Raw genomic sequence first — 20,807 nt, 5'->3', positions numbered from 1 at the left:
CTTGGTGCTGCTTAAATGTAGCTTTCATAATACACTGTGTTGACACAGTCTAGCAATAAAATTACAGGAATTGATCCTTTTCTCCAAGAGGTTACACCTCTAAAATGAAGAGGGCGCCTACTGTGAAAACATTCATGAAAAGTGAAATCTTTCATTATTGGTATCTTCTTTTTACCTAAATTTATTCACTTCCTGGGAGCAGTAGAGAATGACTAACTACATCAGATATAGTCTAAATAGCACATACAGAATAGAATAGCATGGTTTATATTTACTTTTAGGAAAAAGAATTGTAATGAGGATGAAATATAATTTTACCTTGAATTTCAAGAGAAGCAGCTTTTCTTTTTTCTTTTCTTTTCTTTTTTTTTTTTTTTTGAGAGAGGGTTTCACTCTATTGCCCGTGCTGGAGTACAGCTGCATGACCAAGGTTCACTGTCACCTTGATCTCCTGGACCCAAGCAATCCTCCCATCTCAGCCTCCCAAGTAGCTGGGACCACAGGCGCCCACTACCATGCCCAGTTAATTTTAACAATTTTTTTGTAGAGATGGGGTTTCATTCACCATGTTGTCCAGGCTGGTCTCAAACTCCTGGGCTCAAGTGATCCACCCACCTCGGCCTCCCAATGTGCTGGGATTATAGGCATGAGTCACTGCATCTGACCAAGAAGCAGCTTTTGAGCTCTTTTAAAATTCCTATTATTGAACTGTAGAATCAGATTTTCAGTTATACGTCATTTTGTTTTAAAAAGAAGCACATTTACTATCTTACTTGAAAGAAAACATTTTCAAAACTATTTTGCATCTAGTTCCTTTTTAATGTGTTCTGAAAGCAATGTATTTTACTTTTATTTTAATTAATTTTTTTAGAGACAGGGTCTTGCTATGTCACCCAGGCAGTGCTGCAATCACAGCTCACTATAGCCTCAAACTCTTGGGCTCAAGCAATCCTCCTGCCTCGGCCCCTCAAATGGCTAAGACTACAGGTACACAACCACCACCCCTAGGTAATATTTTTAATTTTTTTTTTTGGTAGAGACAGGGTCTGACTATGTTGCCCAGGCTTATCTTGAATTCTTAGCCTCAAGTGATCCTCCTGCCTTGGCCTCTCAAAGTGCTGGGATTACAGGTGTGAGCCACTGTGCCCAGACCTGAAAGTATGGTCTTTTTAAAAATCTGCCTCTGATTTCTTTCTTCTAGCCAGGGTCTAAGCGTGAATGCTTTACTTCAAGCAGAGTCTTTCAACTATAGCAAACAAGACTACTTGTCAAACTATTTTTATAGACAAAATATTTTCAAAAATATTTTCAGTACAAATTAATTTACCATGCTGTTTTTATCTCAGATTTGATATTTTCTTCAGAAATGTATAATTTCAGTTATAAATACTAAGATATAAAAATGCTTTGTGTATTTTTCTGGTAAATATAGCTGAACTAAGACTACATTTCTAGAAAACACAATTAATAAAAATCTTCTGACAATTATCATTTTTTGCTCCAAAAATATTAGTTTAACTTCAACAGATACCTGTTTTCTTAAGAATGCTGGGTATGTACCCGTGGAGGAGCGTCTGTTCCAAGTGATAAGAAGGGATCAGTGTGTGTTGGCTGTGGACTGGGACTGTCCCTCAGGGCCTGCTAATGTTCGATCTGGTGAGTAACAATCTCAAGTTTGAGGGAAATTTTCCCTTGGATATGTAAACTCCTAGATTTACCATTTATATATACACACAGACACACACATGCACATACACATATACATATATGTGTGTGTATATACATGTTATGTAAAGTAAAACAGAATAGTTACATCCAAAAAAAAACAATCTGAAAAGAATCATTCAAAACGTGCGAGACACATTGTACTTAAAATATACTTGAAGGCTTGTTTCTGTAAGGGTTGCCTAAACATCCCTAGGCTCTACTCTTCAGGAATCTTATTTCCAGGCACAGTGTCCTGGAGCATTTGCAATTTTTCAATTGGAACTCTCAGCACTTTACTTTAAAAATAGTCTAAAGTCAGAAATTGAAATACTGATCTATTTGTCAACCCCTAAGTTGCTCCTTAGTCAATATAATGTTGAATATTTCTGAATAAAGGATTCTTAAGGCTGGCTGTGGTTCAGGCAAGTCCTAAACTTATTAAAGGTAAAATAAGTTATTCACAAAAGAAAAAATATATAGTCTATTCTCAGCTGGAGAAAGCTCTTTTTTCCCCCAAAACTGAATTATGTATTAAATCAGTTCAAATTTTATTTTGGACCACTAATCTGTAATTTAACATAGTTGTTAAAATAAATGGATGTTTCAGTCTATTTTATGTCAAGTTGTTTACTAGAAAAAATAATTCAATGGGTAGAACATTTTCCCTGTGTGCTTACTTACAAATGGATACATGTTGTACTCTTGGCAAAATTTACCTGTTATATTTTAACAATGTAATTGCTGACAATAAAACATTAGCACAAAACAATTTCTATATCTTAAACCATAACTATATTCCTCCTGCCACTTTTAGTAGGATCATGAATATTTCTATAGCTAGTTTTTAACAAGTTTCTAAAATATTTTTAAGCCCATATGAAAGAAAAAAAAGGCTTATGGAATTTTTCTTTAAGAACTACATATTATATTTCACAAATAAAGCTAAACAGAAAAATGCAGATCAACATCACAATTAGCAAGTATTGAGCATTTAATGACCTCCATTTCTAGAATCCACTTCTTAGAGGATGCCACCAGTTCATATTGACCCATTATACATGAAACTTCTGCCTGTAGGATTGCAGCTGACAAAGCCTGAAAGACCACATTCTAGAAGGTACTGCTAAGCTTCATTTGTCCTTACCATAGCTGACTGCCATCAAATTGCCATCCAGAACTGCTTTTGGGAAGCAGTTCCTCCGCAATCTTTTCAACAGATTCCCTGTTTTAACATCCACCTGTGTTACTGAAGAACAGTCTGACCCGGATTGAGCCATGGAGCAAATAATAACACTAACTGCAGCTCCAGACAGAAAAAAAAATAGGAGTTCATTTTCCAGACTCTTGTGGGAATACAGAGCATGTCTGCTGAAACTGAATCCAAGAGTTCAATGATACTGTAGACTCAAGTATTTCTTTATATTCCACGTAATAGCTTTTCCGTTCTTGGTGTTTTATAACACACTTCTGAGCCATGATTCAGAAAGTGAGGGAAATTCTCTGTCTGTCTTTCTCTCTCTCTCTCTCTCTCAAGTTATATAAAAATTACAATTGCAAGGTGAAGCTCTAACAGAAAGCCACAGGAGTTGCTCTATGTACTGTTCTCACTGACCCCCATCACTGCAACTTAAGTCAGTTCATGTGGACTTCCTTTGAGGAAATGCCACTTCTTTAGGCATTAAATCTAAACTTCTTTCCTTTGGGTTTTGTTTTGCTTCATTTTTGCCATAATTTACAATCTGCCCTAGAAAGCTTGAGTATTACATCCTCATTCTGTCATTTTCAACCCTGTTTTCTCTCTTGACAAGGATAGACATGTTATTTTGCTGATATCACTGTTGAGTTGTATGAGGCCTTCTCCCTTTAGGCAGGGGCCACCAGAGTAATCAGTTTTATGTAGCTGCCACTTCATACTACTGTATCCTAAGAGCAGACATGCTAGCAATTCTCTTCAGTTTAATTCAATAAACAGGCCACATGGGTCTATTTATTAGCTGATATTAGCCTCCAACATCTAATGTAACAAATATTACCTAAAAGAAATAGGATTTAAACTATATCTAAGATTACAGAGGGAAATAGTCAAGCACCTGAGAAAAAGATCTTGTTTTTCCTTGCTATTAAAAAACTTCCTGTAAAAACACTATACTTGGTTCTGTAGAAGGCGTGCATCATCAGGTTGTGAGTACAGACATGGAGATGGTTCCTTTAAATAAACACAGGTGTGAGGAAGCTTAAGCATGTAAATGGAGGTCACACCTTATTTTTTCTGTAAGCTTAAAGTCTTAAAAAGTCATGTTCTGGATCAACAGGAGCAGGGCGTACCAAGGCATGGTCCATTCCCTGCTCCGCATTTGGCTGGGAAAGGCTTCGTCCTTGGCTGGATCTAAAAAGTGCCCTAAAAAAAAAAAAAGCCCTGCGTTATAGCAGTGAATAGTAAACTGGAGATAGCATGTTGGAATACAAGTCTTGAGAGAAGGTGGAGTCCTCTATGAAAAAGAGAGAGCCTCAGAGAGAGAGGGGAGACAAGAACCCAAGAATCACAAATGTTTTGTTTGTCTGCAAGAAAGAAGGCCAAGGTGCAAGACTATCCCCTGTCCTCTTGTTCCAAGCTGCCCTCATGTAATGAATGCTCTCAGTCACTCACTCAAATACATCTCTTTTGAAATTAGAAGTAAAACTAAACACTTATGTTGCCAACTTAAAGAGGTTTGGCCGTATTTAAGAGCACGTGGATATTAGCCTCCAACAGTTTTAAAGAAGCTAAGAACTGAAATTTATCCAGGACCCACTATGTGCCAGGACTACCTACCATGTTTCCTCATTTGAATTCCATAACCACCCGTGGTGGTGTGCATTATTATGTTTACTTTATAAATGTGGAAGTTGGAGCCCAAAGATGAGGAGTAATTTGTTCAAGGCAACACTATCTAGAACATGGAGCAACCAGGCCTGTCCAATTCCAAAAGCCACGTTATATCTGAAAAGCTTCTTTTAGAATATTTGAGACAGTCCTCATAGAGATTTATGAAATAGGATTTTATCTTGAGAAACTAAGAAATACGAAGAGAAGCTTTCCTCATCACTACATCTGGATCCAATAAACTTAAAAATATTTTTTTAAGATACATTATACTTGTTTTTTTTCTCTTTTTAAATTTGTAGTCCAAATTATCCCCATTCTCTCAGCAAAATGAAATAGTAATCTCTATGATAAATTCTGAGATTCTCTATAATGTGAAATCATCACTAAGTTCAAAGAGAAAATAAATAAAACAACTATTATGTTTTAAAACTTGAAATATTCAAGAAGGATACATATAGAACATAGTATACTTTTTTTAAAAATTAATTTTTTAATTAAAAATTGTGTATGTTTTTGGCATACAGCATTATGCTTTGAAATATGTATACATTGTGGAATGGCTGAATCAAGCATATGGCTTACCTTATATACTGATCATTTGTGGTGAGAACATGTAAAAATCTACTCCTTTAGTTTTTGAGTATACAATGCACTGTTATTACACAGAGAGAAAAGAATATACTATAAACATTCATAAAGAGCAAGCTGAAAAAATTACATTCCTTTATTTCGTGGTAGTTTTAAATTTATATATTTTTAAAAACTATTGTATTAAAGCTTTAAAATACACTGCTAAATTACAAGGGTCTTTATGACTCAAAGAGAAACAAGGAAAATTAGAGTACATTTAACAAAATTTAAAGAAAACGTCTTTCATTTTGAAATATATAAGAACAAAAACACATTATATTTCTTTAAGAGAGTTTAGACCTTCCTCCTTGAGTTTTTGTTTTTCATGTGTCCACTTTTTAAATGTTTCCATTTCCTCCACACACATATTTCTGAAGACTTATGAGCAGGAAGTTTTCTCACGTATTTTCCCAAGTAGAAAGTCCTCCAGCTGCTCATAGACTTTCCCATCGCCCCAGTATTAAAATTCTGGGTAAAATTTTAATTACTAATTTAGGAAAGATGAGACATTTTAACATTTAATACAGTTTGCCCTTTTTACAGACTATGTAGAATAAAGCCTTAGTATGCTTGAAAAACCTCTTAGCAACTGAGAGCGGAGCTGGCCAACAATGGATGATTCATTGATTTAGCTTGAGTGTGCAGGAATGTCTGCCAAAAGGTCTGAATAAACTCACATTGCTAGACACTATGGTAAAATGTACCCTGACCTCTTTTAAAACTCTATCAGAGCGGAAAGTTAAACTTGCAGCTTTCCAGCAATTCACTGGCATCTGGAAACACACTTGAATTATAATATCTTGCTTTTATAACAATCGATAGATTATTATTTTCACCTAATTAGACAATGGCTGCTACTAATTGGAGGTTTCTAAGGGGACACCACCGTGTTTTTAAGCCCTAAAAATAATGGTTTCCTATTCAATTTAAATCTGAAAGGAGGCTTTTTGAAATCCAAAACTGAAAGAACTGATTGTTGGTTTTTGGTAATATTGACCCAAGGGTTATGAAACATTATCCTAAACAATAATTTGTGCATTTAAAATTGGTAAATATTATGTAACAGATAGCCCGTGTCTCTAAGTTTATGCATATATGTAAAGATTATACCAGGACATCCTATCTTATATTTATATAAAATTCAGAAGAGCTCAGATCTTTTGCTTACATCTGTCATTTGTCTCCTCAACATCCTTTTTAGGGGTAAGTATTATTTCTCCTGCTTTAGAACTGGAAGACCATGCACGTGGAATTTTAAATTGTTGGCTTGCATTCATAGGTATTCAAATCAAGGGCAGGCCTGGGTTTACAAACGGATATTCTATTTCAAAATTGAGTATTAGATACATTGCAGTACTTTATCACTCACAGCTTCAGCAGCTATAATAAAAATAATCCATGAAACCAAATCCTTGTTTCCCAGTGGTAAACAAAGATATACTTCCTAATTTCTTTTGCCCTTCACAAATATAAGCCTAGAGCAAGGAATGTTCTGCCTTGAAAGAGCTGTACTTTTGTCTGATTTACTTCTTCGAAGCCTCATCTTTCCCCCTTACCTTTTTCTCCTCCCTCTTCTTTTTTTTTTTTTTTTTAAATCTTTTTGTGGTAAAATATTCAGGATTAACTGAACAATTCCCTGCTCCACCCTGGAGGTAACCATGTTTATCAATTTGAAGTACAACTTTTCATATTGTTTTCTGGGGCATTTCCATGATTAAATGAATACACAAAATATATTATTTTGATTTACATGTTTTCCCTGTTTAATATATTATCGCATATTGTTCTATAACTTACTTTACAAAAAAAGTACTTCTTGGAAATCTTTTCATACCTGTACATTTGAATTCATTTCATTTTTAAAACTGCTAAAAAGTATGTCACAGTATTAGCTTACTTTCTGAAATGGGGCAAGTTATACCCATCCACTAAAAATATAGCTATTCTTCCAGCATAACCTAGATGGTCATATGGAACAAAACAGCATATGGAAAAGTACAAATGGGTGAAGAAATTTAGTCTATTTTTTAAACTCACTTCACTCTTGACAATTATATGTATCCAATAGCACCAGAGGCAATGAATGGGCTTGTTACATTGGACAGTAAAATCCAAGTAGTAAGATGAACACGATGGGGATCTTGCCAGAAAGGCGCCTTGTCACTTGGAGCAGAGGAGTAGAGAGCTTTATGGGTCAAAGTTGAATAGAACACACATGGTTCCTGCCCTCATGGGGGTAACAGTCTAACTCTTAAAGACCTTCCAACTTCACCCTCCTCTCCATTCCCACTGATAGTCTAGATCAAACTTGTCCAACCCACAACCCGCATGCCACATGCCGCCCAGGATGGCTTTGAATGCAGCCCAACACAAATTCATAAACTTTCTTAAAACATTATGAGATTTGTTTGATGATTTTTTTTTTAGCTCACCAGCTATTGTTAGTGTTAGTGCATTATATGTGTGGCCCAAAGCAATTTTTCTTCTTCCACTGTGGCCCAGGGAAGCCAAAAGATTGGACACCCCTGGTTTAGACTTTCCACATTTCTGGTGCGAACTATTGCAGGAACCCCTAAGTGGTTTTCTTGAGTCCAGTGTTTTGAACTGCTAATCCACAGCAGAGATATTCCCAAAGAGAAAGATCTGATCATGTCACTGCCCAGATGAAATACTTTTGTTATTTTCCCTTAAATGACAATACAGGACAGAGCGTAATCATCTCAACCTGACATGCACAGTCTAACTTCCCAATTTTTCTTCTGTTACTTTAAGTTCTAGTCACATCAAACTTTCTACTGGTCTGTGGAGATTCTATGTCACACTTCTAAGCTTTTTCACATACTGCCTAAAACGTCCTTTACCTTTTTCCACCTAGATCTCCTGCTTGTTGCACTAGACCAGCTTCAACATTGCCTCTTTGGTGAAGTGCTACCTGACTTCCACAGCAGGGATTTACTTCTTCTGTGCTCCCAAAGCAGGCTGCATTCACCTCTATAATAGCATTTCATGCTGTTTCAGCATTATTTGTAATGCATATATGTTTTCAACTTCATTTATAAGAAATTGTACATATTAGTTAAAAATCAACTGTAAAGCACATATGCTAAAGTTTTTGTCAAATCTTAAGTTATCAGTCATAACTCATTTCTATACTAGACCTCAGCCCTACTTGAGTTGTTGGACTGAAAGTTAATTGGGAAGATCCAAAGCCAATTGTAATTGTAACAATTCTCCTTATGTATATACCAACAGAGATTATGAAACCACAGATTTGCTGAGTGCAGTGGCTCAGGCCTGTAATCCCAGCACTTCGGGAGGCCAAGGCAGGCGGATCACCTGAGTTCAGGAGTTTGAGACCAGCCTGACCAACATGGAGAAACCCTATCTCTACTAAAAATACAAAACTAGCTGGGCATGGTGGCATATACCTGTAATCCCAGCTATTTGGGAGGCTGAGGCAGAAGAACCGTTTGAACCTGGGAGGTGGAGGTTGTGGTGAGTCGAGATGGCACCATTGCACTCCAGCCTGCAATAAGAGCGAAGCTCCGCCGCAAAGAAAAAAAAAAAAAAAAAAAAAAAAGGAAATGAGATTAACATTGAATATGCTGGGGTTTAGGTACTGAGTATAATTGAGTTTAAAACACATAATTTAAATAAATGTTTAAAGATGACTTTGTAGTAGTTGGCTTGACCTAGTCCTAAGAATATTTTGATTCTTAATTTTACTTAAGTTTGTCTCATAAATAATTAAGTCTTTGCTTCCCTGCTAGAATGCCAAAGTATACAAGACAATGAGAAATATCTCCTTGCTTCTGGTGGAATGACATTGGGGAATATGAACCCATAAGAAGCAGGCATTCTGATCACAGGTGTGGGAAGGAGAGAGGGAGACAGCATAAAAAGGTAGAGTCAACCATCAAAGAGGCCGTAGGCTGTTGTAGGTAGCATTGTTCATCCATGGTGATGAGATGATGTCTTGAGACCCAACTCTACCCAAGCATATTCTTCACAGGTCCACTGACTGAGTGTCTTGGCAGGGATCCAGACCAGCCATCCTAGTCTAGCCCACAAGTTATCACAGCATCACAAAAAACACTGTAGTGCATATGAAAACATTTAACCACTGTCATCCATGAAACAGACCAATAACAGCTGACAGAGAGGGAGGAGTTAATAAATAGCAATAAATTGTTAGGAATTGCCTGGAATTAATAAATTAAACATTTGGAACAATTGCAGTAAGTAGCTTAGAGTAATATTTTAAAAACAAATGACAAGTGTTAAGGTCAAGTAGGTCAAACAGAAGAATTCACATAACTAGAGAAACAATTAGAAAGGTAACAGGCCTGCCTTAAGCAGGATGCTCACTTGCTTGACAAAGTAAATTTTGACCCTGATGAGGGGACTGATGCTGTGTTCACTTCCATGCTGTGCTGTCCTTCTGTCTTCTACACCAAACTGCATGAGCTTATTTGGGGGCAGGGACTGTCTTTCATTTCTAGATTCCCCAGGTCTTAGCAAAATGGTTGTACTGTGTACATCTGTCTAGATACAGATGCCAGAACAACAGACAATTGATTCTATTGGGTCCTAAATATAAAGACTGTGAAAAAGACATCTGCAGTTCCTGATAGCTGCCATGATGGCAACTGCTGAGCCATTTGAAGGTAAATGCTGTGTTTCACTATCATTCTGAGGCTCCCCATGGGGACTGCTGCTGCTGCAGATTCCTCAGAAGTATTCTGGTCATGCTGGCTTCTGCTCTGAAAGGGAGGAATTTTGAGAAACCAGAGAAAGGGTCAGCTGACACCTCAGCTTCAGCACTGTGGAGGCCAATCAATAGCTGGAAAAGTGTACAGAAAGGAATAAAAGCAGAACCTCCAATCTACCCAGGCCTGCAGGAATTTTCTCCACTGATATCATTAGAACTTCCGTCTAAATTATCCCACTGATATAGAATGTACTTGTGGAATTTAAGAGAGGCACTGGACTGATTTTTAAAATTCCTACATGTACCAAATTCCAGGCATAGTGCCAATGGCAGAGAAAAGAATATTCTTTTTTTTTAAATTAACTTAAAACATGTGAAAGGTTTTTGTTTTAAGGCCTGCGATAGTCTCTTGTTTACTATAAACAGTCTCTATAATTCAACTCCATGTGACTACAGGAATTTCTTGAGTTGGAGTCTACTACGTCATGCTAGAAGCTCTAACACTATGTGTTAAGTGACACAAATGAACACAGAAATTAATCAGTCTGCTGTTGGAACACACTGAATTTCATCTTTTGGAGTCTTCTAACAATTGTTCATCTGCCTCTTCTAGCTAGTCCTTCATGGCAAACCACAATGACCCCTTCACTCAATGTAAGACGATCTTCCTGTGACTGAAGTCTCTTGGTCATTACTGGCTCTGAGCCTTTGCTCGGTTATTTCTTCCACCGAGAACATCTTCCCCTCTTCTTTACTACCAATTGGTGTAATATGGCCCAAAACTTCCCCTTTGTTTCCCCCTAATCCCATCTCTTCTTGGCTTCATCATGTTGATGGCATCTGTTGAGAGGGCATTTGTACCCCTCATCCTTGGAAAAGCATCAAGGTAGTTCCCTAGAGAATGATGAGATCTGGTCTAAAGAACAGTGCAAATGGCATGTATAAAATATTTTGAGGGCCAGGCACGGTGGCTTGCACCTGTAATCCCAGCACTTACAGAGGCCAGGGCAGGCACGTCGCTTGAGCCCAGGAGTTCGAGACCAGCCTGAGTAACATGGCAAGACCTTGTCTCTACAGAAAACTAAAAAATTAGCTGGGCATGGTGGCACATGCCTTTAGACCCATCTACTTGGGAGACTGAGGAGGGACGATTGATTGAAACTAGCAGGTCGAGGTATCAGTGAGCTGTGATTGTGCCACTGTACTCCAGCCTGGGTGACAGAACAAGACCCTCTCTCAAAAAAAAATTTTTTTTGAGGAATGGTTAGTTTGTTAATATATTCTAGAAATATATAGGTAGAGAAAAATGTAAAATAAATGCATTACTATGAATACCTACATACCAGGCTGCTACATGACTATTACCATTATCAAGTTCTCACTACTTTTGATGGAATCAAGGAAATTCAGTGCACTTTAAACAACTGAACTGCATCTGTGATAAGTAGAAAGTAAAGGAAATTTACTTAAAGTTTTACCATTTAAGGACACTGGATCCCAGTCCTATGAACCTGTGCCTTAGCACATATTTTTTGCAGCTGCTGATACACTTCAGAGCCAAAGTTAAGCTTTGAAAGTTTGGATTCCTGTGTGTTGTGATAATCAGCTGAGGTTTGGAAATGCCTTCAAAAATCTAATGCTCTGGCCCTTTAACAAGGCTTCTGAAAAAACAATTTAACATCTGGAATCAAGTATTTTGTGGAAGTCCAAGACCAACAGAGCAAAGAACATTTCTTTCAGTAACAGTTAAAATGTCGCACTTCCTTCTCCTTCATCAAATAAATGGGTTTATTTAACAAAGATCCTGAGGTAGTTTATAATAAGTAAAATATGGCATAGAAGCAAGGTATAGAAAACAGGACACTCCAGATATTTATCACTGAAAGTCTTTCCTAAGTACGCTGCTTTATTCTTCCGGCATCATTTTCTTTTCCAGAATTCAAATAGAAAAACAATCAAAGTCAAGCCTCCTTCATTTAACCTTTCTAAGAGACTGCAGGGTGAGGATGAGTAAAGAAATTAAAGAGTTCATCTTTCATCTTTTCCAACGTACTTCAGAAGAAGACAAAAGCAGTAACTGAATGTATGGATTTCTTAAGTCTTTGGGCAGCCAGAGTAACTCATATCAAATGCAAAAACAGAAGTGGTTATATCTAGTGAATGTTGACTAATTCTCTACAGATTTTAGATATTGTTTAAAACAACATATGAAAATGTGTTCCCTACTAAAATAATAATAGATGACATTTATTGTACGCTTAACATGTATCAGGTCAGGTACTATACATTTAACTTTCAAAATAATTACTGTTATCCTTTTCTTCTTGTGATGAGTACTTAATACAGTGGTATGGTGGAACTGGCATAGAGACAAATAGAACAATAAAATAGAACGATTAGAACCCAGAAACAGATCCACACATATATAGGGCTATACCTCACAACAAGAGGGCATTGTAGATCAGCAGGTAAAGGACAGACCATTCAATAACGGTGCCAGGAGAGTTAGTCCTCCATATAGGGTGTGGGTAACAAGCAGAAGAAGGAAATTGGATCCCATCCTCACACAATATATAAGAATACATTCCAAATGGAAGTAAGGTCTTAAACATGAAAGGCAAAATGCTAAAGCTTTCGGAAGACAGTATGAGGAAAGGATCTGACCACATTAAAATTAAGAGCTCTGGGTCATCATCAAAAAGTACCACAGAGTAAAAAGGCAAGCCACAAACTTGAAGACAATATTTGCAACACATACAATCAATAAAGTATGTTTCCAGAACATATAAAGAATTCCTTTGAAAAAGAGAAACAACTCAATAGAAAAATGGGCAATTGATCGATAGGCACAGTGTGTCTCTCCTCCACTTTCTAAGAAATGGAGGACAGAGATTGTCCTTTACTCACAAACCTACAATGTGCTCTTTGTTGTGAGTTATGGCCCTATATATATGTGTGGAGTTGTTTCTGGGTTATTCCTTCGATTTTATTGTTCTTTGAAAGTGGAGGAGAGACTCAAAGACTGCCTGGCACATGGGACGTACTCAAACAACATTTGATGAATGAACAAAAACACAAATGGCCCATAAACATATGAAAAGTCACCCAAGCTCATTGGTAATCAGGGAAAGAAAAATGAAAACCACAATGGTTTTGTTTTTTTAAAAATAGAAGGAAATTTTTTAAATCAAAATTTAGAAGGCCCCTGTGACTTTGTTAACGAAAATCAAATATTTCAAGTGTTGGAGAGAATGTGGTACAAGGGGCACCCTTTTTTTTTTTTTTTTTGAGGTGGAGTCTCACACTGTCACCCAGGCTGGAGTGCAATGGCGTCATCTCGGCTCACTGCAACCTCCGCCTCCCAAGTTCAAGTGATTCTCCTGCCTCAGCCTCCTGAGTAACTGGGATTACAGGCGCCCGACACCATGCCCAGCTAATTTTTTGTATTTTTAGTAGAGATGGGATTTCACTATGTTGGCCAGAACGGTCTCAAACTCCTGACCTCGTGATCCACCCACCTCGGCCTCCCAAAGTGTTAGGATTACAGGCGTGAACCACTGCACCCAGCCAAGGGGCACTTTTACCCATTGCTTGTGAGAGCATAAATGCCTGAAAACCATTTCAGCATTACTTACTATAGCTTAAAATCTTGTACACTTTACAAGCCAGCTCTACTTCTAGATATCCGAGAGAGTTTCTAGCACGTGCAACCTAGGAGACATATTTCAGTTTATTAACTGCAGGATTGCTCATAATATTAATAGCAAGAAACAATCCCAATATAAATCAGCAGAAAAAAATGAATATATTCATACACTGAAATACAGTATACAGTAATGTTAAGTAAAAGAAGTCACACAAAAACATATAAAGTATGATTCTATTTATGTAAAGTTCAAAAAACAGAGAAAATGAAAGACTATATTATTTGGGGGGGAAAATACACAAGTAATGAAATTATGAAGAAAAACAAGGGAAAAGGTTGACATAAAATTCAGATGAGTAGTTACCTCTGTGGGGAGGACTGTGATTGAGGAGAGGTTCACAGATGCCTTCTAAATTTTGATTTTTTAAATCTGTGTAATAAGTATACAGGTATGCATTTTATTTTCTCTAAACTTTTCAGTTGTTTTAAAATACTATTCTGAATGTATACTTTTCAATAATTAAAACATTATATGTCAGCTACATTTTAAAATGAATCAAATTCTTTCTGAATCCTACCATAGGAATTATCTGAATTATTTACTTACACAAATTATATCATGAAAGCTTTAGAAAAGCAAATAATATTAAAGAAAGGAAAGCAAATAAAATAACCCCTTAATTTATTAATACTGATGTTGATACTTTTAGTTTTCAGTTTGCTTAGGTTAGGACATATTTGCATATAATTTACTTCGAGGTATGAAAAAAGAATATAAATTTTTTGAATCTTTCCCTCTAACAAAGTCTTATCACAGTCTTTGTGTGACTGTGATTTTGTTTTCCTTCTATATATAGTATTTGGTTTTTGTTTTTTTCATTTTCGAGACGAAGTCTCACTCGTGGGTTCAAGCGATTCTCTTGCCTCAGCCTCCTGAGTAGGTGGGACTACAGGTGTCCACTATGACACTGGCTAAATTTTGTATTTTTAGTAGAGACAGGGTTTCAACATGTTGGTCAGGCTGGTCTTGAACTTCTGACCTCAGGTGATCCAGCCACCTTGGCCTCCCAAAGTGTTGGGATTGCAGGCATGAGCCACCATGCCCAGCCTACTAATAGTGTTTGACTAGTTTGATTATCTGCAGGGAAATGTTCATAAAGTTCATAATATTCCCAAGGATATTTATTTTAAAAACAGTTGCCTCTAGTTTCTGGAAAAGAAAGAATTTAGAATAGTGTGGTCAGACCTGGAGTGGATCAGACAACTGAACTGGTGCCTTCTTTTCTTTTTTTTCTTTTTTTGAAACAGGGTCTTGCTCTGTCACCCAGGCTGGAGTGCAGCTGCATGATCATGGCTCGCTGTAACCTCTGCCCCGTGGGCTCAAGCAATCCTCTCATCTCTGTCTTGAGTAGCTGTGACCACAGGTGCACACCACCATATCCGGCTAATTTTTGTATTTTTTGTAGAGATGGGGTTTCACCATGTTGCCCAGGCTGGTCTCGAACTCCCAGGCTTGAGCAATCTCTCTGCATTGCCCTCCTAAATAGGTGGGATTACAAGCATGAGCCACTGCACCTGGATGAACTCGTGTTTTCTAACCAAGGTTCTCTCAGTGGCTCTATACCAGGTAGTGGTCCTACACATAACATCATGAAAGACAACACTATATTTTATTTTTTAGAAGACCCTTTTTTTGTGGATGAAACCCACTAACTGCAAAATGATCAAATTAACAGGTGAAAAAATATGATTCTAGTGAAGGGACTCTGCTGGCACCTTGAGATGAAATCTGAGACCCCCACAGCCAAGCTGGCTGGGCTGGAAGGCTCTGTGGAGCACAGCGTGCAGCCAGGAGTTGGCGCTGGCCAGGGACAGCCGCCTCCTGCCAGGGCTGGATCAGTCTACTGTGCTGGGCAAGTGGGAACAGCAGGGAGGGAAGCCAGGCCTGGCTGTGCGCAAGAGCCCCATTCACAGAGAGGCAAGTGGGTTCGAGATGCTTGTGTTCTAGGCCTCATCCCTTCCATCACACCAATCTCCATCCCCAGTATCACCACCCCCACACCCTCTAAATGTTGACAGGTCCCTTCCTGAGGGCAGGTTCCTCACCACTCTTACAGCTCAGTCAACTGAGAAGTCCAATCATATTTTCTGAGAATTTAAGCAAACAGGATCCCTTTGAAGAAAACCGAAGTTAGAATGTAAATCCTATCTCCTTCTAGGGAAATCTAAAAGCCTTAAAAATATTTCTCTTTATCGATCTTAATACATACGACTCTCCTTATAATCGGTAGCATCTTCCTGCTAAATTATTCAATACAAAAAGAATAATCTCTATCCTCTCTAACCCCCAAATAGTATTTATTTGCCCTAAAAAGGCCATTTGTCTCATGAATTGAAGAGTGAATTTAGAAAATCAGTTGCAAGATAATTGAAAAATACCCTGATTTGAAAACTAAAAATAGGCAATTCACTGTCAAGCTGAGACTTAAAAGATGGTCTTAAAGATTGTTTTAGAAATATAATTATTACCTATATTTACATACCACATACCATTCTACTAACGATTACAAATCATAGTTGCTTTGTGGAAAGTCTGTAGGAAATGGTGGCAGAAGATAAGCTTTCAGACAGTTTGATTAGGATGGGCATAATGACCAAATCTACAGAGCTCTTTGAAAACATTAGGATAAGGGGCCGAAATAGCTGCTTCATATTTTTGAACCTCATTTGTTATTAAGCTTGGTGCTGCTGCAGGCAGATAAGATCCAAGACCAAACACAAAAACATACATTTGATTCAGCAGGAGGCTTATCTCAGCAAGTGGACCAATCAAAAACTTGGTCCAAGAAAAGCATTTTCCTTTTTTGTCCCAACAATTCAGGGTCTCTCTACAGTGTAACAAAAAGTGAAAACATGAAAGGTTAATTTGTTTTTTGTCCCACTAAAATGAGACCAATAAACCTCGGTAAAACAAGAAATTTATGAAATTCCTTAAAAAACAAATTTCTTTTTATTTGGTTTTTATTACATAATTTGACACATGTTGGGTTTATAATTCATAGGAACAGAAAGTAAAAGACCATTAATTTGGTCTGAAATGGGAGAACTTCATGATCTAAACTTTGGTGCAACATAATTTACGGACAAAATACCAGAAGAGGGCATCACATTTCATTGGTATTTAAAATTTCGTTTACATTTTTCAGTTAAATACTTGTTTGCAGAGGAAATCAACAAAAGTTTTTATCTTTCAGCCTTTCTCTCTAGCAAGCTGGAAAATGTAGCATCTCTTCAGATGTTGGAAATGTCCTTTTCAGTGTTCAGGAATGCTGTCACTGCTGCTTTTAACACAGTGCCCATATCCCTGGGCTTTCCTGGTCCATTTGAGTTGGTTCCTGGTGCAACAGGAATGCTATCTTGCCATGCTATGGGTCCTATCCCACAATCAATGTTAGTGGTGGATAAAGGAGTAGAGTACAGGTTATAGGTCAGGACAGGAGAAGAGAGTCATATCTGCCAACTTGGCTCCCTCTATGCTCTCTACTCATATCATAGTTGGGTTGATGTCTGCATTTCAAGAATGAAAAGAGCCTTCCATGCCTTTTCCTACAAAAGACTGATTCTGCCTAACCTTTTCTAGCTGGACAAATCAGTGAAGTAGGATCTGTAATCAACTTATGCTAAGTTTCACAGGAAAAACAAGTTGATGCATGACAGATATGATTGCTTTTCCTAGGAAAAAGCCATTAAAGTTGTAAAAGTGTTGCAGCCTTGAACAACTCCAGGAGAGACCATTACATAAATGGTGTCTCCTGGAATTGTGCAAGGAAGTGCTCCTTCAAACAGCAGCAATAAGAAAGTTTGGGTAACATGGCCAGGCGCGGTGGCTCATGCCTGTAATTGCAACACTTTGGGAGGCCAATGTGGGCAGATCACCTGAGGTCAGGAGTTCGAGACTAGCCTGACCAATATGATGAAACCCTGTCTCTACTAAAAATACAAAAAATTAGCCAGGTGTGGTGGCATGCGCCTGTAACCCCAGCTATTCAGGAGGCTGGGACAGGAGAATCGCTTGAAACGGGGAGGCGGAGGTTGCAGTGAGCTGAGATCGCACCATTGCATTCCAGCCTGGATGACAAGAGCAAAACTCCATCTTAAAAAAAAAAAAAAAAAAAAAAAAGAAAGTCTGGGTAACGTATTTTAAAAATAAACTTCCTCTTTAGGACAATTTTAGAGTTAAGAAAAAATGTGAAACTAGTATAAAAAGTTCCTATATGCACCTGCAAATGCTTTCCCCTATTATTGCCTTCTTACATTAGTATGATACATTTGTTACCATATATTGGTTCACCTAATGTCCTTTTCCTGTATTGGGATCCCATTTAGGATTCAACATTGCATTTGAGTCCTCATACCTCCCTAGGCTTCTCTTGGCTATAACAATTTTTCAGACTTATCTTTTAAGACCTTGACAATTTTCAGGAGAGCTGATCAAATTTTATTTTATTTTTATAGAATGTCCCTCAAGTTGCATTTGCCTGATTTTTTTTTTAAATAACAATTAGTCTGGGTTTATCATTTTTTGGAGGGAATCACATGGGTAAAGTGCCATTTTCATCACATTTTGTCAAGGTTGCAAACTATCGACCCTCTGGAGCTGTGGCCTGAGCTGGGGTTTGAACTAGGCTCCTTTGAGCTATGGCTAGAACTGGGGTTTGAATGAGATGCAGGGAGCAGTGTCCAGAGGCTGTGCAGGGCAGCACACTCCCTGGGCCTGTCCCAGGAAACCATTCTTCCCTCCTAGGCCTCAGGGCCTGTGATGGGAGGGGCTGCCATGAAGGTCTCTGAAATGCCTTTGAGGACTTTGCCCCACTGTATTGGCTATCAGCACTTGCCTTATTTTTAGTTATGCAAATTTCTCTAGCAAGTGGTTGCTCAACAGCCACATGGTCAGGCTGCAAATTTTCCAAACTTTTACATTCTGCTTCCCTTTTAAATATAAGTTCCAGCTTTAAGTCATTTCTTTGCTCCTGCATATAAGCATAGGCTGTTAGAAGCAACCAGGGCACATCTGGAGCACTTTGCTGCTTAGAAATTTCTTCTGCCAGATAGATACCCTAGCTCATCACTCTAAAGTTCAAACTTCCATAGATCCCTAGGGCATGGACACAATGCAGCCAAGGTCTTTGCTAAGGTATAACAAAAGTGAACTTTACTCCAGTTCCCAGTAAGCTCATTTCTATCTGAGACCTTGGTAGCCTGGACTTCACTGTGCATATCACTGTCAGCTTTTTGGTCACAGTCATTTAACCAGTCTCTAAGAAGTTCCAAACCTTCCCTTATCTTCCTATCTTCTCAGCCTTCCACACTCTTCCAACCTCTGCCTGTTACCTAATTCCACATTTTTCAGGTGTCTTTATAGCAGTGTCCCACTCCTCAGTACTGATTTTCTGTGTTAGGCCATTCCCACATTGCTATAAAGAAATATCTGAGACTGAGTAATTCATAAAGAAAAGAGGTTTAACTGGCTCAGGGTTTTGCAGGCTGTACAGAGAGCACAGCAGCATCTACTTCTAGGGAGGCCTTGGGAAGCTTCCAATCATGGCGGAAGGTGAAGCGGGAACAGGTGCTTCACAAGATAGAGGGAGCAAGAGAGAGGGAGGAGGAAGTGCTACAACACTTTTAAATAACCAGATTTTGTGAGAACTCACTATTGTAAGGACAGCACCAAGGAGATGGTGTTAAACCATTCATGGGAAAACTGACCCCATGATCCAGTCACCTCCCATCAGGACCCACCTCCAACATTGGGGATTATAATTCAACATGAAATTTGAATGGGGACACAGATCCAAACCATATCACAAAATAAACAACTTTATCAATGAGAATACTGTACATTCTTTTTGTGTTGTATCTTTTGTTTTTAATCTTACAGATTCCACTCATTTTCAAAGTTAATGAGGTCAGCAGCTTTCTCCCTCACCCGCTTCAGTGAGGTTGTTTCATTGTAAGACAGTTAGAAGTTAGATTGGTTTTATCACATTCTGCTTTCCATTCTGGGACTCCCAACCTCCTAAATGATTTTTTTTTTTAAGTTTGCGTACATTGAGGTTTATTCTTTGTGCTGTGAAGTTCAATGGGTTTTGACAAATTACATATCTGTAATTATAGTATCATACAGAATAGTTTCACTGCCCACAAATTCCCCTGTGCTTTATCTGTTTAACCCTCTTTCTCTCTCCCTGAGCCCCTGATCTTTTCACTATTGCTAAAGTTTTGTCTTTTCTAGATGTCATATAATTGGAATCATACAGTATGTAGCCTTTTTGGATTGGCTGCTTTCACTTAGCAATATGCATTTAAGATTCATCTGTGTCTTTTAAAGATTACTCATTTCTTATGATGAAAAATATTTTGTCAGATTTATACATAGGCATTTTTCCTACACCTCTTCCTTTTTTGCTCCCTTGCTCCTCCCCTTGCTCCCTCCCTCCCTTCTTGCTTTTTTGGTGCTATGGTAAACATATTGTCTTTAAATTTTAAATTCCAATTGTTCATTGCTGGAATGTAAGAAAGCAATTGACTTTAGTATATTAACATCGTGCCCTGAGATCTTGCTATACTTCCTTACTAGTTCTAGAAGTTGTGTTTTCTTTTTTGTCAATTCTTTGGAATTTTCTTATGGAGACAATCATGCAAAAATAGCTTAACTTCTTCCTTCTCAGCCTGTACTCCTTTTATTTACTTTTCTTTTCTTATTACACTAGCTAGGACTTTCTGTACAGTTTTGAATAGCAGTGGACAGAGAGGAAATCCTTGCTTTGTTCCCAATCTTCGAGGGCACATTGAGTTTGTCACCCTTAAGTATGTGTTGTGATTTTTTATCATGAATGGGTATTAGATTCTGTCAAATGTTTTTTCTCCATACATTAATATCATCATATATATTTCAATTATTGAGATCATACAGTATCATTTTTAAATTAAGCATTTCTTTGCAGTTCATTTTCATGTGAGCTGTCATGTCATATTAACTACTGGATGAAGTTAGGCATTACATTTCACACTGCAATTCTTTCATGTTGAAACCAAAATCTCACTTCAGGACTGTAGTTTTAGATTTGCACTTTTCAAAGACAATCCATCACTTCTTTTTTCAATTTTTTTTCTAGATTTTCATTTGTCCATCTCTGCGAGCTAGCAGTTTTACTCAGTTTTCTTCGAGTATTTTTTGACTGATCCGA

The 20,807-nt window shown here is 37.8% G+C and overlaps 2 protein-coding genes across 8 annotated transcripts in view; one reads left to right on the top strand and one right to left on the bottom strand.

The window, feature by feature from the left end:
• The window catches only part of LOC105482769 (dimethylarginine dimethylaminohydrolase 1), a 255,199-nt gene that overhangs the window by 83,839 nt on the left and 150,553 nt on the right, over window positions 1–20,807 (bottom strand). The window lies entirely within an intron of this gene.
• The window catches only part of LOC105482767 (uncharacterized), a 158,058-nt gene that overhangs the window by 126,215 nt on the left and 11,036 nt on the right, over window positions 1–20,807 (top strand). The window contains exons 4-5 of one of the 3 annotated variants that reach the window (XR_011618003.1): window positions 1,514–1,656; window positions 8,079–13,189. The gene's annotated coding sequence lies outside the window, so the exon portion shown is untranslated. Of the gene's footprint in view, window positions 1–1,513; window positions 13,190–20,807 lie in introns of those variants that run through there. The other 2 variants (XR_011617997.1, XR_011617934.1) reach the window with 2 other exon arrangements.

Source organism: Macaca nemestrina, chromosome 1 (genome assembly GCF_043159975.1).
Source record: "Macaca nemestrina isolate mMacNem1 chromosome 1, mMacNem.hap1, whole genome shotgun sequence".
NCBI lineage: Eukaryota > Metazoa > Chordata > Mammalia > Primates > Cercopithecidae > Macaca > Macaca nemestrina.
This window is presented reverse-complemented; position numbering and strand designations above follow the sequence as displayed.